At 37.4% G+C, this 24,469-nt stretch overlaps 1 protein-coding gene across 1 annotated transcript in view; it reads left to right on the top strand.

Moving 5' to 3' along the window:
* Nucleotides 1-24,469, top strand: part of EYS (eyes shut homolog) — an 854,603-nt gene that overhangs the window by 74,392 nt on the left and 755,742 nt on the right. The window lies entirely within an intron of this gene.

Here is a 24,469-nt window from a genome sequence, read left to right as displayed (position 1 = left end):
ATATATCATGTGCCTTTAAGCAGGGCTAGTTAAATACATTTCACTTCTATTGTGTAACTGTGATATTCAGGCCATGGAGTATATTTGATTTGGTTTTCTGATTAAAAACATGGACATTTAAACTCTTATTAGTGCTGCTTTTCTTTGCAGTGTTTGTAAGGATTAATAGCCTTAACAAAAGACACTGAATCATAGAGTCATAGCATGTGAAGTGTTGGAAGGGATCTTAAAGATCACCTTGTCCCAGGAGTCCCTGCCATGGGCAAGGGACACCTCCCACTGGATCAGGTTGCTCAAGGCCTTATCCAATCTGGCCTTGAACACTGCCAGGGCTGGGGCATCCACCACCTCCCTGGGCAACCTGTTCTAGTATCTTACCAGTCTTACAGTAAAGAATTTTTTTCCTAATACCTAGCCTAAATTTCCTCTCTTTCAACTTGTACCCATTATTCCTTGTCCTATCACTGCAGTTCCTGACAAAGGGTCCCCCTCAAGCTTCCCTGTAGCCCACTCTGGGTACTGGAAGGTTACTATGAGGTGTCCATACAACCTTCTTTTCTCCAGACTTAACAGCCCCAATTTTCTCAGCCTGTCTTCTTAGGGGATGTTGTCTTCTCATCAACTTCCTGGCCCTCCTCTTGGCTTGTTCCAACAGTTCCATGTCATTCTTTTGTTGGGACAAATACTGTACACAGTATTCTAGGGTGGGGTCTCACAAGAGAAGAGGGGGAGAATCACTTCCTTTGACCTGTTGGTCATGCTCCTTTTGACACAGCCCAGAATATGGTTGACTTTCTAGGCACACACTGCTGGCTCATGTTGAGTTTTTCATCAACCATCACACCCAAGTCTTTCTCTGCACGGCTGCTTTCAGTTACTTCTCTGCCCAACCTGTGGGGCTGTCTGGGATTACCATGACCCAGGTACAGGACCTTGCACTTAATTTTGTTGAACTTCATGAGGTTTGCATCAGCCCATCTTTCAAATCTGTCGAGGTCCCTGTGGATGGCATCTCTTCCCTTCACCTTGTCAACTGCACCACGCAGCCTGGTGTTGTCAGCAAAATTGTTGAGGGTGTCCTTGATCACACTGTCCATGTTGCCAACAAAGATGTCGAAGAGTATTGGCCCCAGTACTGAGCCCCTCAGGGCACCACTCATCACTGGTCTCCATGCAGACAATGAGCTGTTGACCATAACTCTTTGCATGCAGCCATCCAGTCAGTTCTTTATTCACAAAGTGGTCCATCCATCCATGTCTCTCCAATTCAGCAACAAGGATGTTGTGTGGAACAGTGTCAAATGCTTTGCATAAATCCCAGTAGACAATGTCTGTTTCTCTGCCCTTATTCACCAATGCTGTAGCCCCATCTCAGAAGGTCACCAAATTCATCAGGTATGATTTCTCCTTTGTAAAGTCATGTTGGCTATTACCATTCACCTCTTTGTTTTCTTGCATCTTAGCGTAGTTTCCATGAGAATCTGCTCCATGATCTTGCCTGGCACAGAGGTGAAACTGATTGGTCTGTAATTCCCTGAGTCTTATGCTTTCTCCTTTTTAAAATGGAGATCATGTTTCCCTTTTCCCAGTCATTGTAAACTTAGCCTTACTGCCATGATTTTTCAAAAATTATGGATAATGGCTTAGCAACTTCATCTGCCAGCTCCCTCAGGATGAATCTCAACAGGTACCACAGAATGGCATTGTCATTTCAAGACTGCTGATCAAACGTATTAGGCTAAGCTTTTTACAGAAATACAGATAATAGTAATTTTTATTTGTTTCTCCTAATACTTCAATGAACAAAAATAAACCCTTGATGTAAATAGACATATTTATTTTACAGTGAAAAGCTGGATCTGAACAAGGGAAAATGATATAATTTGCTTTAAATGTTATAATTGACTAAGGTGGAGTAGAAAGTTACGCAATAATGCTCAGAATTTCCTGTTCATTTTTTGCAGACTTTGTTGATCACACTTCAGTGACAGTTTTGGTTATATGTCATGGACTGTTTAGGATCACATGTTTTTCTGTAATCAGATTTCTCCTAGGGAAACTACTGTCCTTGAACAGCTGCTCTACCTGTCACACTGAGCAGAGAAAACGTCTATTTTGAGGTGCAGAAGCAGCTGGTTTTCCTTAGTAGGTGCTAAAGAGAATCTCAGTCAGTGTCTAACGAGTTTACACCAAGTTCTGGTCCCTAGTGTCATTCCTATTTAAATAACTCCTTTTCCAGTTACAATATTTTTCAAAGTGAGCACTATTAAAATCTAAATTTCAAATATTTAATCTGTTTTACCTATCTGTGTGGAAAGGTGTAATTTTCACTGTTGGCTTTAGGGAATGTTCTATATAGACTTCTGGTTTTTTTTGTGGTTTCACCCCAGCCAACAACCAAGCCCCATACAGTCACTCGCTCACTCTCCCACCAACGTGATCAGAAAGAGAATCAGAAGGGTAAAAACTAGAAAACTTGTGGGTTGAGATAAAGACAGTTTAATGAGAAAACAAAAGCCTTACACACAAGCATAGCAAAACAGAGAATTAATTCAGTGCTGCCCATGGGCAGGCAGGTGTTCAGCCCTCTCCAGGAGAGCAGGGCCCCTTCACAGGTAACAGTGACTTGGGACGACAAATGCCACCACTCAAAATGACCCCCTTTCTTCTTCTTCCCCTTCAGTTTATATACTGAGCATGATTTCATGTGATATGGAATATCCCTTTGGTCAGTTTGGGTCACCTGTCCTGGCTGTGTCTCCTCCCAACCTCCCATGCACCCCCAACTTCCTTGCCAGCATGGCCCTACAAAAAGCAAGAAAGGTCTTGGCTCTGTGTAAGCTCTGCTTAATAGTAACAAAAATACCTCTATAGTATCAACCCTGTGTTCAGCACAATTCCAAAACAAAGACCACTGTGAAGACAATTTATTCTACCCCAGCCAAAATTAGCTGGACAGAAATTCCTGTCAAATACTTCTATGAGAAAATGACTTTTTATATATATTAAAAAAAGAGAATCCCAAAATGCCAGTGTTCCAGGCCTGTACATATGAGGCTTACCTGTCAAATAATTTATAAGATTATATGAAGATGAAAAAAAATAATTTTCAAGCCTTGGCGCTTAGATCCAAACACAAAATCAAATCTGTTTCAAGCTTGCAAAAACAAATAACTAAAATTTTCTTCTCATTACTCAAAGCAGAATCTAGGATTGCAAGTTTATTCTTGTATGTGTAATACATGTTTAAATTGTGTCAAATGCTTACCAAATGGCATGCATTCTTTTAAATTGTGTGTTTTTTCTGAACAAGATAATAAAGAAAATAAAAGTAATATAGCAAAGTATTAGCAAATCAGACAAATAATATAACTATTATTAAAATAACACTAATTCCTATTCCACTCTGGTTCAAGTAGTTAAAAGCTATGAAAAACAAAAATACGTTACCCACAGTTTTCCCCGTATTTTTTTAATGAGATAACATTTTGTAACAATGTTATTTATGAAAAACATGTATAAAATCATCTAGATCCTGTCAGTTCATTTATTTCATTGCAAAGTTTATTCTTGCTCAGCCATGTGTAAAGAGTTCCCATCTTCGGTTTTAAGATTGTCACCCTTGACTGCCTGTTTGTCAGCTCCTCACAGAATCTCCCCATGCTTTCACTCACTCAGTTCCTTATATGTTGCACCTGATCCTGTGGCTTGCTGTGCCACAGGATCTGATCATGTTTCAGGCCTTCTAAGGAGCCATTTCTTTTATTCTGTAGGCTTGAAGGCATGCAGTCTAGTAAACTTATATTTCTTTTTTATCCTATTTGTGAATTTTAGCCTGTAATTTCCCCCTTAATTTCTCCTTCTCTGTCATTAGAATGTAAATACCTTCATGACAAGGACTATCTTACAAGTGCAAAAATGTCTTGTACACTGAGAGCTCAACTATAAGAAATGTTTTTGCTATAGAGTATGGGTATGAACAGAATATGCAACATTTTGGGAATGCTGCAGCTTTTCATTTTGGAGCAAACTATGCTAATATTAGGTAACCAGTTACCCTGTAAAAATGAGAAATTTAGAAGTAGTCTCTGGACAAGATATAACCTAGCTGAATGACGCTCATTGCTAGCCAGGCACTCCAGCTTAACGCAGTAGGAAAAAGAAAGGTGGATTTGTCCAGAAACACAGGAAATCAATACCTCTGGGTTCTTGATAACATGAAAAAAAAGCACTGTATCTCTTAAGTTTGAGCTTCTTTGTATGTTAATCGAGCCTTGGATACAATTGTTAGTTGCCATGACGCTTCAACTAATCAGGCCATTTTCCTTTCCACATATGGATTTAAAGAATACTTTTTTGGCAGACAATCTCTTCAGAATCTGACTCTATCTTTTTGTTACTTTGTCAAGCAAACTTGCAAGCACACCCTCTTTTCAACACTAGACTTTCACCACCTCCATGGTTATAGGAATCAGAAAGATTGTGACTGAAAAATAATAAAATGTTTATTATTTAAACCTCTTTATTCGGTTTAGTTCCATAAACAGAGAGTATAAATGAACAGTTATTAAAATTTGTGAAATTTTTGAACAGTCGCAAGAGTCTTATCAATGAGTCTGGATTACCCAAGAATTCAGAATTATTCTGAAATCACAGTACATTGAAACCTGTATTCTATTAACAAAAATAATTAAACTCCTGCAATGATTTTTTGCTTGGATGGGAAAAGATTACAGAATAACAGAATGACCTGACTTGAAAGGACCCACAAAGATCAATGAGTCCAACATTTAAATAAATGGCTCCTGGAGATCAAACACATGACCTCAACATTATAAGTAGATACATATTTTTAAGACAAGAAGTTATAAAACCTCAAATTTTTGTTTGTTTTTTTTTCTTTTTAAAATTTTTGTAATATATTTTTGTATTTATTGTACAGCAACATATATGAACTCTTCTGATAATTAGTTTAATTGACTCTACTTTTCTATGCCTTATCACAATTGCTTCTGCAAATAAGTATCATTACCTCCCAGCTAGTTGGAGCTTGTCTCAGGAGAGTTAACACCTTTTTTCAAATTCATTAACTGCTCTCATGATCATCACCTGAAATGCTTGAACGATCAAATCTCATTTTCCCAAAGTCTATAACTTACCTCTGTAAACTCATCTTTTACAGTGATCTCCTGTATGTGTGAGGCATCATTAGCACTCCTTCAGACATTCAGGAGAAAGTGAGTTCTGTAAAGATTATGCTTGCTTCTCCTGTAGTTTACTCAGTTAAAGGCTGGAATAAACAGTTTTGAAACAGCATAAATCTTTCTCTCTTTCTGGTCATGTGCTGAGATGATGACGGACAGACGCTGGTGCTGCTAGATTTGTAAATGGGAGACCTGATCAGTAAACACATAGTCCTAAATACTGCACACTACAAAATGCATTTACGTGAGCAAGATTTTTCTTAAAGGACATTTTTTCTTCCTATTAATTTTATATGTATTCTACATCTAAGTTTACAGCTTTGTCCTCTCCAGACAAAAATCTCCTATGTTGTAAATCTCCATGTTTACTTTTAGAGAGTTTCATTCACATAGGCTTCATTTGCTGCCCTCTTTAGCAAATGTAGGAAAAACTAGCACAACACAGATATATTTCTGCAGAAATTTACTAGCTGTACACCAAGTTCCTAACTCTTGGAATTCCATTTTAAGTACAGAAATGATAGGGATTCTATATGGTAAATGCCTCTAAGTAGCTATTGTGCTTGCTCTTATGCAATGTCTGCTGCATGCCACAAACCAACTCTCAGCCTAATTAGAGTTTTAAAATAGGTCTTAAGTTTATGTTTGACTATTTCAGTCAAAAAAGACGTACAGCAAGATAGAATATAATATACTGGCCAGTCCTGTAACAACGATTACTATCAAACAGATAAGTCTAAATAATTAGATGTTTAATCAAACTATCTTATGAGGAAATATATTTTGAAGTACTTTATTCTGACAGTTAGCTGGCAGCACACTTGCATATAGTAGTCTTTGGGGTTTTTTCTATGATTCATTGTTGGCAATCAATGGTCCATTGATTGCCAACTATGATTGTAAAATTATTTATGCAGAAAAATAGAAATTTCTGGGTTTTTTCCCCTACTATCACTGAAGAATATACTGTCTACATTACTTAAAAAACTTATTCTGTAAGAAAAATCCATGGAAGTTCAAGAATTGGAAAAATTTAAATTGTATACATTTGTGTTGTCAAAATATGAACTGCCACAAATAATTCTATACTGTTATTATTGTTATTAATCAAGTTAAAGCTTCTGTCTGGTATGACAATGCAATACTACATCTGTTCAGTAAGCCCAAATGAAAAGGTTACAGGGTTATTTGAGTGCATTAAATGTTCAGTCTAAGATAATGAGCATCAGTTTGAGATTATTTCCAAATGGAACATATGCCTACATATAATTCTACTACAAAGCTTTATTTTAGAGAAGCTGCCTGGCTTAGTTAATGTGCTCCATAGACACCAAGCTCTATGTCACACATTGGAATGATACTATAAAAAGAAAATAACACAAAATTGAATATAAGAATATTATGACTTGGGAAAAAAATACCCATTTCAAAAATTTGTTTTAGAACATCAAAAGACTTCTCACAAGTCTGTTTATTTTTGAAATGGAGGTGGGATAAAAAAAGACAACAGGGCATGGGAGAATGCAATAATTAATGCAGAAGTCAGCAAGATATTATGATATATGAAATTTAGGAGATTCATTTTTTACTATACTACTAAACTGAATGATTTCAAGGGACTGTTTGGGTGGTTTGGTTTTTTTGTTTGGCTGGGGTTTTTTGTTTTGTTTGGGGTTTTTTGGTGTATTTTTTTCTATTTGGTTGGCCAGTTTGGCTTGTTTGTTGTTTGAATATTAAATAACTTTACATGCCTTTCAAAGTAAGGATAGCTCATTTACTTCTAAAACAGTTACTTGTTTTCTAATGTGCAGAGGTAGTGCATTGTGCCAAGGCAAAGTACAGTAAGCTCTGGCAAAAAGGAAATGAGAAGCCATATGAATTGTTTCTCTACTCAAATATTCAAAAAGCAAAAAACTAATAGGAAATTTTGTCCTATAATAAAAAAAATATTAAACATCCAATACAAAAAGTTGGTAAATACATTAAGTGTTGCAAAGAAAAATGTAGAAATACATCACTTCTCAATTAATTCAGCTTCACACTGATTGTGTGGTGTTGAGATGATGGTTAGAACCCAATGACAATTTTGGGAATGAGCTAGTAGAAAACAAATACATGCAAAATACCGACAGAAGTATTTAACGATTTGTAATTAACAAAAATGGAATTTTGGGAAGGGTTATTGTCATTTCATTAATAGAAGAAAATAAAATATATAGAAAACCAAAAATATTTTACTTTTTTTCATATACTTTTCTCTTTTCTCCCCTTTTAAAGGGACAAGGAGGCAAAGGGGCAAAGAAATGCAAAAAAACCAAAACCAAAACAAATATTTGAAAAAGGAAAATACTAAGAAATGGTACATTTTAAGGGGTTTTTTACATTTTTGGAAAAGTTTTCCTTTTTTATGCAAAAAGAACTAACACATTAACAATATTTATCGAAAAAGATTCTCCTCTAAATGTCTTAAAATAATTTAAAAAAAAATTTTTGATTGACCCTGCTTACAAATCAGGTGAATATATGTTACTAACCATGACTTACCAAAATTTTTGGACTGTTGTCTCTAAGAAGTCCATTTGTTTCCATTTCATTCTAGAGAGTGTCAGTACTGATCTAAATATTCTATACTGCAGTCAACCTATGGCAAAAAAATTGAAGTGGCTCTGTAATAAATGATCGGGTGGTTTCCCTTGCTTCACTTAACCTGTATATCTGCATATTTTCACTATAAATTTGAAAGAATTGAATTTAATGTACTTCTAATGCTTAAAGGATTAAAATAATTTTCTATTTGAACTACAAGTATGATCATGGAAAACGGAACTATTTAAGAGGATTACTTGTGTGGCTGGATTTATACTAAGAGGCCAATGTCAGGCCAGAGTTCCAGCCTTAATTCTGTCACATCTTGGTTTCTTGGCTTTAGAAGTCAAACCATCAAGAGTTTTAAATGTGTGCCTGTGTAATGACATAGTATATCCACAAAGGAAGTTGAAATATGCATCTGCAAGGCAAGGCCTAAGAAGAGAGTAATAGCAAATTTACAACTCAAAAAAAAAATAAAAGAAAAATCCCACTCGCTGAAAGTCTACTACAACTATAAATGGGGGAAATTAGTAAGACATAGTAAGGAAATTAGGAGGCTTTCAACCTATGGTGAGAATACAGAAATCTTTTGAGAATAAGATATGCCAAATGAAAAAATATGAAGAAATAATAGTGGGGGAGGGCGAAGGGGGAAGATACTGAAGGTCTGCAGGTAAATACATTTTTAATGACTTTCTAGAAAAGTCAGTAACTTTCTGACTCTGCTATAAGTATTTTCTCTAACATTTTTTAACTTATAGATTGAGTTAAAATATGTGGCAATAGGTATTTTTTCTACACTTGTGCAAGTCACTGTGTTAGAGTCTTGTTATATGATCTCCTATAGGGATAATATGCCTCATACTTAATGAGTAGAGATTAATTGATGTAATGACACAGAGAAGACACATACTAAGTTAGAAAAAAAATTTTAAATGTAGAAATTAAAATAAAAAACTGCATGAGATTTACATCATGTTTTTCTGTTCAAAATTAAAATTAAAATTAAAATTAATTTAGTTATTTTCAAGAATTTCAGAGAAATAACATTCTTTAACATCCATAACATTCTTTTCATAAGGCAGAGTAAAATGAGGAGTCTGTATTTAAATCATACTGAATGATATGGGTGAGGGCATATATTCACCAAGCTACTCTATCACTCACCCTCCTCAGGTGAAAGGGGGAGGGAAATATGATTTTCTCTACCTCCTCCCCTAAGCAACATAGAGGGATGGGAAATGGGGGGTTCTTATCAGTTCATCACAAATTGTCTCTGATGCTCCCTCATGCTCTTCCCCTAGTCCTGCATGGGATGTCACCTAGAGGAAATAATCCTCCATGAACTTCTCCAGTATGGATTACAGGGGCACAGCTGCCTCACCATGGTCTTCAATCTAGGCTGCAGGGGAATCTCAGCTCCAGTACCTGGAGCACCTCTTCCCCTCCTTCACTGACCTTGTTGTCTGCAGAGTTGTTTCTATCATATATTCTCACTCCTCTCTTCTCCAGCTGCTGTTGTACAGCAATTTTCTTCCTCCTTCTTAATGGAGTGAGGAACTACCACTGTCGCTGATGGGCTTGGCCATGGCCAGTGTCAGGTCCACCTTGGAGCCAGAATTGACCCTGACACAGGGAAAACTTCTAGTGATGAAACAGAAGCGAATACTGCATCCCGCTGATACCAAAACCTTGAAACGTAACCCCAAACCTAAAAGTGGTATCATCTACAAGCAGCTCACCCCTGGAATACTGTTTATTTATTTAAGGATTACCGCTTTTATAAATTGCTTTCCCCAGTGTAGGCTAATGTAATATTAACAATGTCAGTGAGGCTTGTTTTAATGTGTTTCAGCTGGTGGATGATCCCCCTAGTCCTGCCAGTGGGGACTACTGGGAAGAACCTGTCTTCTACTTCTTCATTGCCTCTCATCAGGTGTTTATACAAATAGATAAGAACATCCATGAGCCTTCTTGCTCCCACGTTGTAGATCCCCAGCTCTCAACTTAACCTGCTCCAGTCCCTTAAACACCCTAGTGGCCCTTCTCTGCACCAGCCCAGTATTTTAATGTTCTTATTGTACTGAGGAGCCCAGAACTAGACACAGAATTCTAGTTTTGGCTTCACCAGTCCTCAGTGGAAACGATCTAAACAAAAGAAAACCCTTTGTTACTGCAAGTGTGGTCGAACACTCAGGAGACTTGCCCAGGGAGGCTGTGAAAGCCCTCCATGTGTGTACAAAACCTAACTGGACACAGTCCCATCAACCTGCTCTGCTTGAGAAGTTTTGGACAGGATGGTCTCCAGAGGCTCCTTGAAACCATTCTGAGATTCTTTGAAAGCCAAATATAGAACTCTAAATTCAAATGACAGTTCTGTAGCTGGAACTGGATATTTTGTTGTCAACAACCTACAACTGTAGGTTGACATAAGTATCACTTCCTTGACTGTAATACTTCAACTTTGATCTTTGATTCCCTATCTCAGGTGTCATTTTTATAGCCGGTCTTTTCCACAGGAGCCAAGCCCAGGTGCTACAGATCTTGATTTGCAATGAAATAATTCATCTGTTCCAACACTTCAATCTTCCAGATGACCTAAGACCAATAAAAATTCAGCTATAATTTCACAAAATAGTCTAAATATTCTTAGGAGTTAGGTATTAATTAAAAATCTGTTTACTTTGGAATTTTTCTGCCTGCATTTACGCAACACATGACAGCAGGCAAAGAAGGATTAATAAAATAATAGGCAACTTCTAGACTAGGCATACTGAAATGTCACGTTTTCTACATTTGAGAAATATATATGCTGGCATTATTTGTATAATGCAGAAATTCAGCTTTATTTTATATAAAATAACTTGCAAAACCAGTACTTTTTTTGAGAGAAGAGATAAGAAATATTGTTCAGATGTGCAGATTTTAAGAGACAGTGATGCTTAATTCTGATAAAGGACCATAAGAAGTGAAAACAATTTGGGACAATTGAATTTCACAGATGGAAAAGTAGAGTAAAGCTATTGCAAAATGCAAGATCATGAATTAAATCATACATAAAATAAAAGTAATTGCAAATGCCTCAAATGGATATTCAAATCTCCAAGTATAGCTCATGAATTGCAATGTGTTATGGAATTCAACAGACAAAATGTTTTAAACAGATCCTGCATTTTGAATAAGAATGCTTATGCACAAAACAAGCTGACAAAATAGCAGAAAACTTACAAGACACAGAAGTGAGAATAAAATGTAATTAGATTGTAAATCTCAATTATGTGAGGTGAATTCCCTGATGAGTTAATCAATATACCTTATACTAATACCTTTTTCATTACGTAATTGTGGAAAAGAAATTACTGTGAATTATATATATTTCATAGCTTCTAGAATGTTGATACAAAATTCTGAAAAGCTTTGGAAGACATTTTACCTACCATAAGTTGAATTGAGTTTTTAGATATTACTTACATAATTGTTAATACAATATTCCAAGTTTGCTCTATGTTAAACATCAGTTTTAAGTCTTCTTAAAGACTTTCTATGCTAAAGGCACCACCATGACTGATGCTATTACTAACTCAAGCTAAAAAATCTAGACTTTAGGAAAAAAAATTCCAATGTTTTCATTACAAATGTTGCATAAAATTTTTAATGCCAAAATAAGTATAATAAAACTTGAAAACCCAGAAACTTTTCCCCTAGTACTTAAATTATACAGTCTGGAATAAATGTTTTCTTTCAATCACTCTTATCAAGAGGTGGACGGTATATCATCTGGTTTGCTTTTAGGACTTACATAGTTCTCAGCTTGACCAATTGATTTTATAAGTTTCTACTTCTGTCTCCGTCAGCTTCTGAAAGATGATGCAAATTTTATTTTTTTCACTGTGTTTTGTTTTATGTCATATGTAAAAATAAGTGTGGCTGGGCAGTAGAGAAGAGAGTTATGTGCTTTCCCTGCCCTAATGGATGCATACAGATATCTCTATGGAAAGAGGAAAAGATGCTGCTTTGTTTAATTGCATCTCAGTTTGAGCTTTGAAGAAGCTCTTACAATGCAGGTGGTGAGCAGAACCTCAGTAGCAAGGACTGTCAAGCATGAACAGAGCCAGGAAGGTCTCGGAAAGAATAGAAGGAGGATTCAGAGACTACAAGAAAAACTGATTTTTTAACTTATCTAGAGACAATAGCGTAGTTTTTCAATCCAAAAGACCTCTGAAAATTGCTGGACCCCAGGAAAGAGCATACCATTCAGTTACACAGGGGTATTAGTGATGCTGCTTAAAAATACTTCTCTTCTTGTCTGATCAACTCTAACTTCTAAATATCCTGTTCTAGCAATCCTAGAAATTCAAAGCCATTTCATTCCTGAAAAAAAACCTGAAAAAGTGTTGTATCTATTTCAAAGTTGCAAGTGCATTGGGGTCAGCAGCCATCTATCAGCTTTTAGTTTTACAATTTATGGAAAGATTTTTTTCGTCTTTGTCAGGTGTTCCAAGAGTTTTGTTTTCCTTTTTTTTTTCCCCCTGAGCTCTACTGAGTTCTACCAAAGCCTACTGGGAAAATGAAGTGCTTCCAGCAGGAAGCATGAGCCAGTTTCTGCTTTTCTCTGAAAATTGCAGTCTGCATGCTTCCCTCAGAGCTAAAAGCTCTGCACCTTTTCCATGAATGATCAGGTGAACAGCAAGGAATCTCTCACAGTTGTGTGAGAAATTAATTTTCTGAGGTTATTACGAGATTCTGAGTAAAATTTTTGTTTTTTACTGATCCAGAATCTACTGTTACAGCAGTGTTGCTTTAAGAGAACCTCCCCCGAATTTCAGATACCAATGTAAATTAATTTTGATGCATCAGTATCCTATTGCCTCTGAGCCTACAAGTATTTCTGCTTTGTCTACTAACACAAGTATAGTTGAATAAAATCGTCACTTGAATGAAAGCAGCATGAGGTCCAAACCAGATCTTTACAGGCAATTAAATACAAGCACAACCTCATCAGTTTTATAAAACTCTCTGTGCTATGTTGCTTTTCTGCAACTGAACCAGGTGACGATACCTGCTTCCTCACAAGTAGAGAGTTTGAATACTCTTTCAGGAACACTAAGACATTTATGTCAGCAAAATATAACACATTGTGTTCATTATTTGTGATGAGAGTCTGGAGAATAATGTTGATGCAGTTTTTTTTCCTGTCCACAGTTTGCTTTTTTTCCACCATCAGCTAAAATCCTCCTTTAAGGATTATTGTAGAGTCTTGGTTACTACCCAAGTGTCATTTTAGTTGATGTTTTAGGAGAATTGCAAGTTCATTTCTCTATTATACTTGTTAGCTCTTTCATTTTGACATAGACTGAAATTCTCTAATACAAGCCACATGATATGTTCTTCAAAATTTATATTGAAATTCTATTAATTTCATCTTGACTAGTGGAAGGGTTGGCTTTGAGTTTTACTTTGTTTTTCTGTGCCATATGTGAAAAAGATTTTCCCTGTGTACCTGCTGCAGCTTAACTCGGATGGCTAGAACTCGGGTTACTGACAGGACTTGCCTAATATTCAGTGTTAAAGTGATTTCCAAAGGCGTAGAAGGATTGACTCATTTGCCTATTTACTCTGGTTTTTCAAAATACATTTGGTGAAAATTGTGAGCTTTCTGATTTTTCATTATCCCTGAAATATAATTGTCCCATAATCTTTATTTTGTGAATTCCTGCAAGAATTATGATGGAGGTAACTAAAACCACAGAAAATGGTATATATCTCTAATAAGCAGCATTAATTACCTCTTTTTTTTTTTTTTTTAGTTCTTTTAAGAATGTGGCTAAGAAGTTCAATAAAAAGCCTTAGATAAATTCTCTATCAGTAGAAACAAGCCCTCCAAGTCAGCGTAAGGGAGAATGTAGTTGGAGGCACAGTGGTGATTTAATTCTTGCAAAGTACTAACTTGCAAAATTCTAACAATAAACCAGTTATTCAATTTCACTTGTGTCCTAGATATACTGCTGTACATTTAATTTAAAATATATTAAATTATGGAATGACTTTATTAATCCTATCATTAAACAGCAGCTTCTGTCAAATTTATTAGTAATTTTCCAAGAGGCCTATTAGGAACATAGATTATAAACCTTGTTATTTATAGTGAGTATGCATTCCCTCTGTGTGTGCACTTATTGTTGGACTTTACACTGTTAGGTTTATGGCTGGATTTGATGATCTTAAAGGTCTTTTCCAACCTAAATGATTCTATGATTCTACAATTCTGTTCACACATGGTGTTAAGAATGAGATTTCATCACTAAATATTTTTTCTGTGTTGTTTTTCTAACATATTTCATTTGCTGATAGTGCATGTTTGGCAGCTATGGAATATTTAGAAAAATCTCTTTGTTGAATTTGAATTAGCAATGTCTAGGATTAAGTAAAATGCAGTACTACTGAACTGACAATTATCATTCAAACCCTTTAATATTGTGAGTCATACAAATTAATTTATTATCATTATTCACAGATTCAATTATTTTGCTATCATATAGATTTTAAAATACTAGTAAAACAGCACTCATATATTCTAAACCTTTATTCTGGGTTTCATATTCTGGGCAATTAGTTTTTCAGACAGACATAGATATTGTCTTTGTCTTGTGCTTCCAAACTCCCTGAAATATTACAAGCATATCCTTCATTAAAGGCCTGAAGACATTTTTCTAACAACTGAATATTTTCAGACGCTGTTGTCTAGTGTTGAGGCTTAGTGGGATTGGCTGACCTATCCAGCCTATGGCTTTCTCTTAGCCTCCAGAAAATGTGTTTGCACTCTGACTGCCTATTGGGAATGATTCTTGGCCTGAAAAATTTTCTTAGAGAACTGACTTTAAATTACAACATGGTAATGGTCACAAATGTTCCAAGAGCCAGCCTAACAGTTTAATAATATAGAAGATTAATGTTTTTTCCCATTTCCAGAACTGATAAAATAAATTGATGCTTGATTATTACTATAGACATGGCCATTGTATCAGTCACGGCCACATGTAGATACATCACCTGGGCTTCATTTGGATGCCTTTTTACACCTACGGGTCTTCCCTGCCCTGGGGCTGAGTCTCTCGCTTTCTATTCAAATTCATTATCAAGCAGTCAGTTCTTCTAGACCTTTCTGGAAATGGGCCAGAGGGCTTAGAGGGTTTTTGGTGGTCTTGAGCCCCTCCTACTGGGTCTGTCTTTGGTCAACAGTCCATGCCTGCTTCTTAACCTGCAGCTTGTGCTGTGCTCTTCTCCAGGAGCCAATACACGGAGTTTGTCCCAGAAAAGTGCTGCCCCACCTCTGTATGGGCTCCTTCTCCAGCCACATTCAGTTCTTTCTCACAGCATGTTCTTACCAACAATCCCTAGTTGTCTCCATAGTCATCTGACTATTGGTTTTTGAGACATGCACATTAGCCCCTTATCTTCATGGGACATGATAAGGCAACTAGAGTAGCTCTCCTGTGAAGGCAGGCTGATAAAGTTGGGGCTGTTCAGCCTGGAGAAGAGAAGGTTTCATGGAGACCTCATAATATCCTTACAGTGTCTGAAAGGGGCCTACAAGATGGACAGGGGCCCTTCATCAAGAACTGCAGTGATATGACAAAGAGTAATGGGTTCAAACTGAGAAGACGGTTTAGATTAGATGTTAGAAAGAAAGTCTGTGCTTTGATGGTGATGAGGCGCTGGAAGAGATTGTCAAGATAAGTTGTGGATGCCCCAACCCTGGCAGGGTTCAAGGCCAGGCTGGATGGGGCTTTGAGCAACCTGGGCAAGTGCAAGGTGTCCCTGCCCATGGTAGGGAGGTTGGAACTAGATGATCCTTAAGATACCTTCGAATCACAAGCATTATTTGATTCTATGACATCTAGGAGTCTCCAATTATCTTGTTCTTTCTTTCTATTTATCATCAGCTAAAGTTGGACACCACGGACTGTAATAGTCAAGCCATACTTGAATAATATGTCTCCTTAAGCATGAACAAGTCAAGCTAATAGTTTCTCTAACAGAGTATTGAATGGAATTCACTTAACGTATATTATCTGGAGTTGATGAAAATTAATTTTCTTTCCAAGATTTATGCTATTTTTCAGAGAGATTGGTCTTAATTCCCTTGCTCTAATTAAGGACCAATTCTATTGAATACAATATAGTTGAACTCCTGGAATATGTTAGGAAACTAGTTCTATTTCAGTTCACATTCGGTTCACAGATTTGTCTATGTTTTCAAGCAGTGTGGCGAGGTAAGAGAGGATTTTTAAAGTGAAGCAGTGAAGCTGTGAAGCTACCTGATACTGCTGAATGATATTCATACTATTGTTCATTTGGGGGTTTTACTGCAGACTAGCCTTACAGATATGGATCAACTATCCATTAGTGACTGGGGTGTACTAGCTACATTCTTGAAGTGTTTCTTTCAGGTTTGTTTCATTTGAAGATTCTCTTTTTGTCAGATTGCTGCCTTATGTGAACTAAAGCATGCTAAGTGGTGGTAATTTTAAGTTAGCTTCAGAAGCATATTTTTGATCTTAACAAAAAGTTTACTGTAAATGCACCTCTGAAATACTTTCTGTAGGAACTCAAAAGAAATGGAAACAAAGTAATAATCCAGTTCAAATATACATATTGCTTTTATATACGACAAGAAAATAGAGTAAACTTAACTTTTGCATTTAGAATAATTTTGCACTTTTACTTTGCCCATCATATTTTTCATGCATTCTCCTTGAAAATCATGTTTCCACTTTAAAAAAAGTTTTTACATGTTTTACTGTCATGGCTAAATATTTTCAAAGTTTAAAAACCAAATGAAAGGTAGCGTGATGATGGACAAGAGAAATGTGTATCCTCTTCCATCTGTTTTCATTCCATTCTTCATACAACACTAGTCAGACAAAGAGTTCGAAGGAATGTAACTGAAGTAAACACTCCATACATGTTTCAATGAATGTCAATGCTCTTTATCATCATCCTTGATGGTCACTTCCAGGACCTTGTTCTGTGTGATTGTGCTATGACTAGTAAGGGCTCAAGGTTTCTTGTCCATGGTTGTGGACCTTGTGTTGTCAAGTACAGCAGTGTTAAAGGACAAAACACATTTAAAACCACTTCAAACCACTTCTGTCTTTTCTCTTTTAATAGAGCTGTAGTGCAATTAACTAAATATGATTAATATAAATTAGTATGTAGATTAAGAAACATTAGAAAGGAATTTCACCACAAAAAACAGTGTGTTCCTTAACAATTTCCATTGTTACTGTTTCTAGCAATTTGTTTTAATCCCCAGGCATCATAAGCATCATGAGTGAATACAACAAACCTGTGAAATTCAGCAGAGTGGTCAGTGGGACTAGAGAGAATGTAATTTTCAGTAGCTTGTGATATTGTATTTTTCTTCTCTAGTTTGTATTGCAACCACAGTTTTCACTGAGTGTGAATATGATCCACTATGACACTGTATCATAACTGAGCAGTAAGTTCATCATTAAAATGTCTATTGGTCATGGAGGGTCTCTGTTAGGATTTCTGTTACTGCTGTCTTTTTAGAGATTTGTTGTTGGTTTTGATACTGTTACTTGCTCTTTGAATTCTTTTCTTCCCTCTTCTGTTTCCATATGAATCTGTTTTCACATTCAATCTGCCAGAGTCTGTGATGGTTTTATTTCATTTATTTATGGGAAATTTCACATTGTAAGGTCTGCTTCTTGCTTTCCCTTCGACACTCTTAAATTTAAACATACCAACTCCTTTTTTACCTATTTTTAAGCCCTGACTAATGGTACACAATTTTTAATTTATCTTTAATACAGTATCCTTATGTAATCTTTGTTTTTCCTATGAGCACTTAACAGCATTGCCCTGTTTTAAGCATTATTTTAACAAATTAACTCATTATTAGTTTCTCTTTAGAAACCGAGGGCAACTGTTGTAACCGCTTGACTCTGCCTAGCAGGCTGCAGCTCCTTGTGAGCACAGCAGGGGTTTCCTAGGGCCGTGTGATCAGTCGCATCCCGGAGTCCATTTTGGACAGCCCCTCGATCTGGCTCTGGCAGCCAGCAGCGTTACAATGCAGTGGTGATGAAGAAGGTAGAAAAAGGTCTCTCGTGAGGGTGGTAAGATGGCTTTATTCACATCTTGTCCTGGCGCCCTTGGAGGCAGAGAGAGAGACCTCGTGGTCTAGGTGTGGGGTGGTTTTATCAGGCCGGGGTTGGGGTACAGGAGCCAATAGGGAGAAACCGAGGGAATGGCTGAGGCTAGGGCAGGGAAGAGGGGGAACATGGCATCACAGAATCAGGGGGTTAACAGGTTACCACAGACAACTGTTGACCTTTTTTTTCACTTTAATTCTTTCTGCAGGCATGTTGAATCCCAGTACATGACGGCCACTGCTAGAGAGACACTCTTAATTAGAATCACATCAGAGGTTGATTTTCTTTTGTGTTTTTCAACCTGCTTCTCCATGAAACACTAATAGATTCTACATAGAAATTTAATCTTTATTTAAACCGTGTTGTGCTACTTGCCTAGTGTATATCGTAGCTGCAATCTCCCATTACTGATAATTTTCTTTAGTCACAGACTGTTTGACTTAAGTAGGCCACAGTCACGGTCACATGGTCAGGGGCTTCATCATGGTCTTAGAAAGAAAACTACAATAAAGACAACAGGTGAAAAGAGTGTGTATTTATAGATTGATTTATTTAGGTGAAACTATGCCACTTGAAACACTTTTTCTAGATCTGTTTTTCTTCTATAACTCCTTCAACTGCCTTTTTGGCAGATGTCTAGTCCTTATGCTGTTGTGTTGAGCATGCAAAAACTGTGAGTGAGGTAAATGAGAGCTGTGTGGGGTGAAACAGGCACAGAGGACGGGTTTGAGTAGTAGGTTCTAGTGAGATCAGGCCACCAACTACCTTCTGCTTCTCATAGACATTTCCTGAAGTCTCTGGGTGGGGAAACCCATCTGTGCAAAGGTGTCATCAAGCCAGAGGAACTCATGGCCCTGCTCAAGCATATATAAGGAAGGCGTGGGTAGCTGATAGGGGCTGGAGACAGGTTGGAGCAGAGACACTACAACAAAGGGGTATGCACATCCCCAGACACCTCAGCCATGGTCAACTAATACCAGGGACATTAAGGAATGAGTATCACAAATACTAAGCACAGAGCAGCAGAAAAAGTTTGCTACATACTGCACCAAAGCCTCCTACGACTATCCTGGAGGAAATGGGACAGACTCCAAACAGTCAGTTGAGTGTGGGTGTACAGGTTGCTTATGTATATGTTATTTCTGTGATCCTGTTTCTCACTATCAGAATCACTAAACAGAATTTTAGGCTGGCTGGTGAGCTGGTTTTGACTGGATTGGAGTTTATTTTCTTCATAGGAGTCAGTATGGGGCTGTGCTTTTGATTTGTGATGAAAACAGTGTTGATAACACAGTGATGTTTTAGATATTGCCAAACAGTGCCTATACAGAGCCAAGGTCTTTTCTGCTCCTAACCCCACAATGAGGAGGCTGAGTGTGCAGAAGGAGTTGGGAGGGGACTCAGCTGGGACAGCTGACCCCAGACGACTAAAGGGATATTCCATACCATTCCATACACCATGTAGGGTGTCGTGCTAAGCATATAAAGCTGAGGGAAGAAGGACGAAGGGGGGCATTTTCAGAGTTATGGTGTTAGTCTTCCCAAGTCACCGCTACATGTCATGGAGCTCTGCTGTTCTGGGGATGGCTGGACACCTGCCTGTCCATGGGAAGGTGGGAATTCCTTGTTTTGATTTTCTTGTATGCACACCTTTTGCTTTACCTACTAAACTGCCCTTATTGTAACTCATGAGCTTTCTCAGTTTTACCCTTCCGATTGTCTCCCCCATCACAACAGGGGAAAATGAGCAAGTGGCTGTGTGGGGCTTAGCTGTCAGACAGGGTTAAACCACGGCAGCTAATAGTAAACTAGAGTAAAGTAAAATTCCCTGGCTTGATACTGCTATACCTAACATCATTTTATGGGGATTGTTGAGTAAGACTAGCCACCAGAAACCCTGATAAGCAAGTTCAGCACTGTCTGCATCACTACTCTGTCTATATTTATAGTACAACTATAAGGTAGAAATAAGGGTTCTGTATTTTGAGGTGTAGGTAGATTCACTGTCTAACATGTTCAGTATTGCTTCAGCAAATGCCATATGTTTCAAATGGTGCCTAGTAAATAAGGAAAGAATCATTTGCAAATAATTAGGATTGGCATAAATAATGCATCATTTCCTAAGGATCATTCATTTTGTGATGAAAAATAAAAAGGTACAAAGGACCACTTGGTATGTCATTGAGAAAATTAGTGCATATTGGAAACACAGAGAGTGGAAGTCAAATTTTGCAGGCACTGTAATATATGGCTTTTCCTTTATTATGTATTTATTATTTCCTTTATTGTATTAAGTAATGCTTAAATTTGATGTTTTTAAATACACATCAGAAGTAATGTGAACACAGTATCACAGTCCCGGGGAGCAGCAAACATAGGCTGCCATGCAAGGGTGGAGTGCTGGAAGGGGAGAGTAACAGTGACATTAGTGGCAAGAGACCCCATCCCATAGGACCCATATGGGAAAGAGAGTGTCTGGGGATGGCACTCAGAGGCAACCAACAGCCCACTGGTACCCAGACAGATCCACAGAGAGGAGACAGGCTCTGAGCTCAAGAAAGTAAGTCAAATATTTAGGTCAGGGTCAAGGCCCAAGTAATCAAGGTATAAGGTCAAGTACCAGCTCACTTGCAGCATAGCCCAGGTGAGGTTGAAGGGTCAGACCTTGAGCTTAAATGCTGCTCCTGAGGAAGGTAGGGAGCACCCAGAAAGCCCCCCTCCACCCCAACAGCACCCTCTCAGTTATTTCATATCATTTTGATCCAAGGTTGCAGCCCCCTCCTACCAAAGCTGCTCAAGCTCGGGCAAGAATTCAACAAAGTGTTCACGTGACGTGAGAAGGTGGAAAGAGGAGGTTCATTCCTGGCCAAAACACGGTGACATGATGTTACTAAACATCTCCTGGCTTATTCTCTTCTTTGACAGATTGTTTTTTCTTGAGAAGTTGCTAAAGTCATATATCATCTGTGGGTGTTTCTCCAATCTCACTTACAATGTACTGTATTTTTGTTATTAGTATGTAATACCAGTTATTAATAGAAAGAACACACAATCCTCAAAATGCTGGACTGGAATGCAGAGAATTTGGGATTAATTTTTGATGGAGTCTTCCATAAATCTACCTGCTTTATTCTCCTCTAGTGCAAAATAGAGCATTGTGCTGCTTTTCACCCAGCCTTATGTAAGTTTAAGAGTTATATTTTCTTCAAGTATCTCTCTGTCCATACAAATCTGAGTCTTGAACTTTTCTTAGTCTTCACCAATTACATGGAACCAGCTGGGCTTATAAATAGGAAGATTTTCTCCTTGCCTAAAGCAGATATAAAGTATAACAGTTATCATAATCCCTTTCAAATTTCATCTCATGACATGATTTTATCTCATGAGATGGCATCAGTATTTTGCAGTTATTTATTTCTTTGCTGATTTTCTAAGTAATATATGTTAATACTATATTATGTATTTCATGCACAGTGTTTTACTTTTTATACTCTTCACTCTATAACTTTTTTTTCCTTCATGATTTTATTGCTAAATAAACAATGTCTTCTTGACTTGGGTTTTTTTCATTGCTTTTACAGGATGTTTTTGTTTATTTAATTTTATTAATTATAGTGCTCCCATAATAATTTTTTAGCTACATAAAGACTAATAATTATTTTTGTGAAGAATAACAACTCTTAAAATGCTATCAACCATTTATTTTAAAATAGTTCATATTTATCCCATATAAATATTGTGAGGAAGCACATTTTTATTACCAGTAAAAATGAAATTTGTATTTGACACCAGAATGATGCATAATTACATGGATGAAGGACAAAATGTAAGTGGGCAAGAACTCTTCTGCATTAGACATACAATAGCTTTCTTTTTGAAGTATCTAAAAGGAAAAAAATAACCATTTGTAAAGGTCTATTTGAGTAACACCTGAGAAAATCTTATTGTGAAATAAGTATGAAAAGATGGGCTGCTGAATGTGGGATTTCTAAATCTATGCAGTAATATAGACCATAGACTTTTATACCTGATAACAATGACAGACGTAATAGCAGTTATAATCAACATAATAGTTCAAGACTGCTACTTTAAAAGAACAAAATGCTAAATGACCCAAACTGCATATTTGATACCCCATTATCTAATGGTATCTTTGAACATCTTGAGATTCTGAAGATAATGGAATGGTCTCAAAATAGAAATACTATGAGTATTTAGCAGCGAGACTAGTAGTTTTCTTGCACGGCTGTGTCCTTTCTTTCTTTCTATGGTGAGTTAACTCCCAGGGGTGAAAATACAGAGTCAGAGAGAGAAAATTAGAAATTAACATACTTGCCTAGCTTTGGAGCTATGTGGCTAGAGTTACTGAAACTCTTTGAAGGCAGAATTGGGATTCAGTAATTAAATTAAAATGAAAACTATTCTGGGAGAAGCATCACAATCTAGTTTCTACCCCCTATGAGTTTAATATTCTAAACCCCAAGTCTCCTGTTATTACTACTAGTTAGTCATAGTCCACGCTTTCCTGGTATCTTCAAAGGCTTGAATAGTGCTGGCCACAACACAGTGTTCTGTTGCACAAAGGTCATTGGGACAGGTTCACATGTTCAGCAATTTACTGATGGGACATAGCTATATTTTAGATGTTCATCCCAATTTAGATAAAAACAGGAGAGACTGAATATGACCCTTTAATAGTATCGTATAATTTCCAGCAGGTCATTAAGTTGTTTTAAATTCTTCAACTAAAGGTTTCTTCAAACAGTATCTTTTCTGTTCTTCTTTGATATTTCAGTCTAGCCCAGAGTATGGACCAAAATTCAATTGAAAAATTTTGGGGAAGATGAGGACATTTAAGGAAATCATGTACTTAAAGCAGTATCATAATCCACGTGCACTTTTGTGATAGATCAGTGTTAAGTGTGTTGACCCTGGGTAGATGCCAGGCACCCACCAAAGCCATTCCATCACTTTTCTCCACACTGGACAAGGGAGAGAAAACCTCATGAAGTGTTCATGAGCTGAGATAAGGACAGAGAGAGATCACTCACCAGATACTGTCACAGGCAAAACAAAATTGAATTAGAGACATTAATTTAATGTATTACTAACAAAATCAGAGAAGAATAATGAAAAGTAAAATTAGGTCTTAAAAACACCTTCCCCCCACCCCTCCCTCTTCCCCAGATCTACCTCCTACCCCAGAGGCACAGGAAGACAGGGAATGGGGATTATGATCAGTTCACCAGAGGTTGCTTCTTCCTCTGCTCTGGAAGAGGAGACCTTCCCATGGAAGAGAAGACCTTCCCATGGAAGAGAATTCTCCACAAACTTCTTTAATGTCAGTCCATCCACCAGGCAACAGTTCTCTACAAACTGCAGCAGTGAGGGATACTTTTCCATGGGGTGCAGTCCTTCAGGAATAGGCTGCTCCAGCATGAGTTCCCTACTGGGTCACAAGTTCTACCAGGAAACCTGCTCCAGCATGGGCTCCTCTCTCCATGGGTCTGAAGGTCCTTGCCAGGAGCCTGCTCCAGCATGGGCCTCCTACAACTTCACAGCCTGCTCTCAGGCATCCAACTGCTCTGGCATGGGTCTCCTCCATGGGCTGCAGGGGCACAGCTGCCTCACCATGGTCTTCACCATGGGCGGCAGGGGAATCTCAGCTCTGGCACCTGGAGCACCTCCTGCCCCTCCTTCTGCACCGACCTTGGTGTCTGCAGAGCTGTTCCTCTCACATGTTCTCACTCTGCTCTTGTCTGGCTGCAGTTGCAACGGCTCTATAACTTTTTTTTCTTCTCCTTAAATCTGTTATCTCATAGCTCTTACCACCATTTCTGATTGGCCCAGCCTTGGCCAGTGGCACATCCATCTACGAGCTGGCTGGGATTGGCTCCGCTGGACATGGAGAAAGCTTCTGGCAGCTTTTCACAGAAGCCGCCCCTCTAGCCCTCCCCGACCAAAACTAGGCCACGCAAACCAAATAAAACTATGTGTGTGCAGGTGTAGAAAAATATGCATCCACATGATTTTAACACATGCTGTGTAAAAATGAGAACAATGTGAGCAAATATCATCAAACTATAAATGCTATTGTTTATTTACATTGAATGGCTTCCCTTGTAAGATAAAGTTTATTCTTTAGAATAATTTTCTCATTTGTAAATATCAGTTTAGGAGCCACCATCTTTAAGGGGAATCTAAATATCTGAAAGTGTCAGATAAGGATGCTGAGGGGAAAAAAGACTAAAAGAGAAAAAAAAAGGTATTTAAGACAAATTTAACTAATGCAAATCTAATGAAAATTTCTAAGGTATTTAACATAATACTGTGTTTTCATCATTTTCATTACGACTCCAAGCAAAAGCTTCATGATCTTATTTTGGTTTTCTTTCTGTAATCACTCATCTCCATGCAGTAAGAACTGCTAGATATATTCAAGGGACAGAAAAGGCTAATCTATAAATTAAATAGTCCTGGAGGACTCTGTAATCTGTT

The sequence above is a fragment of the Corvus kubaryi genome, unplaced genomic scaffold (genome assembly GCF_017639235.1).
Source record: "Corvus kubaryi isolate FWS band 111438036 unplaced genomic scaffold, C.kubaryi_AGA036_p1.0 split3-73, whole genome shotgun sequence".
In the NCBI taxonomy this organism is placed as follows: Eukaryota; Metazoa; Chordata; class Aves; order Passeriformes; family Corvidae; genus Corvus; species Corvus kubaryi.
The sequence above is the reverse complement of the archived record's forward strand: the minus strand, read 5'-3'. Positions and strand labels throughout refer to the sequence as shown.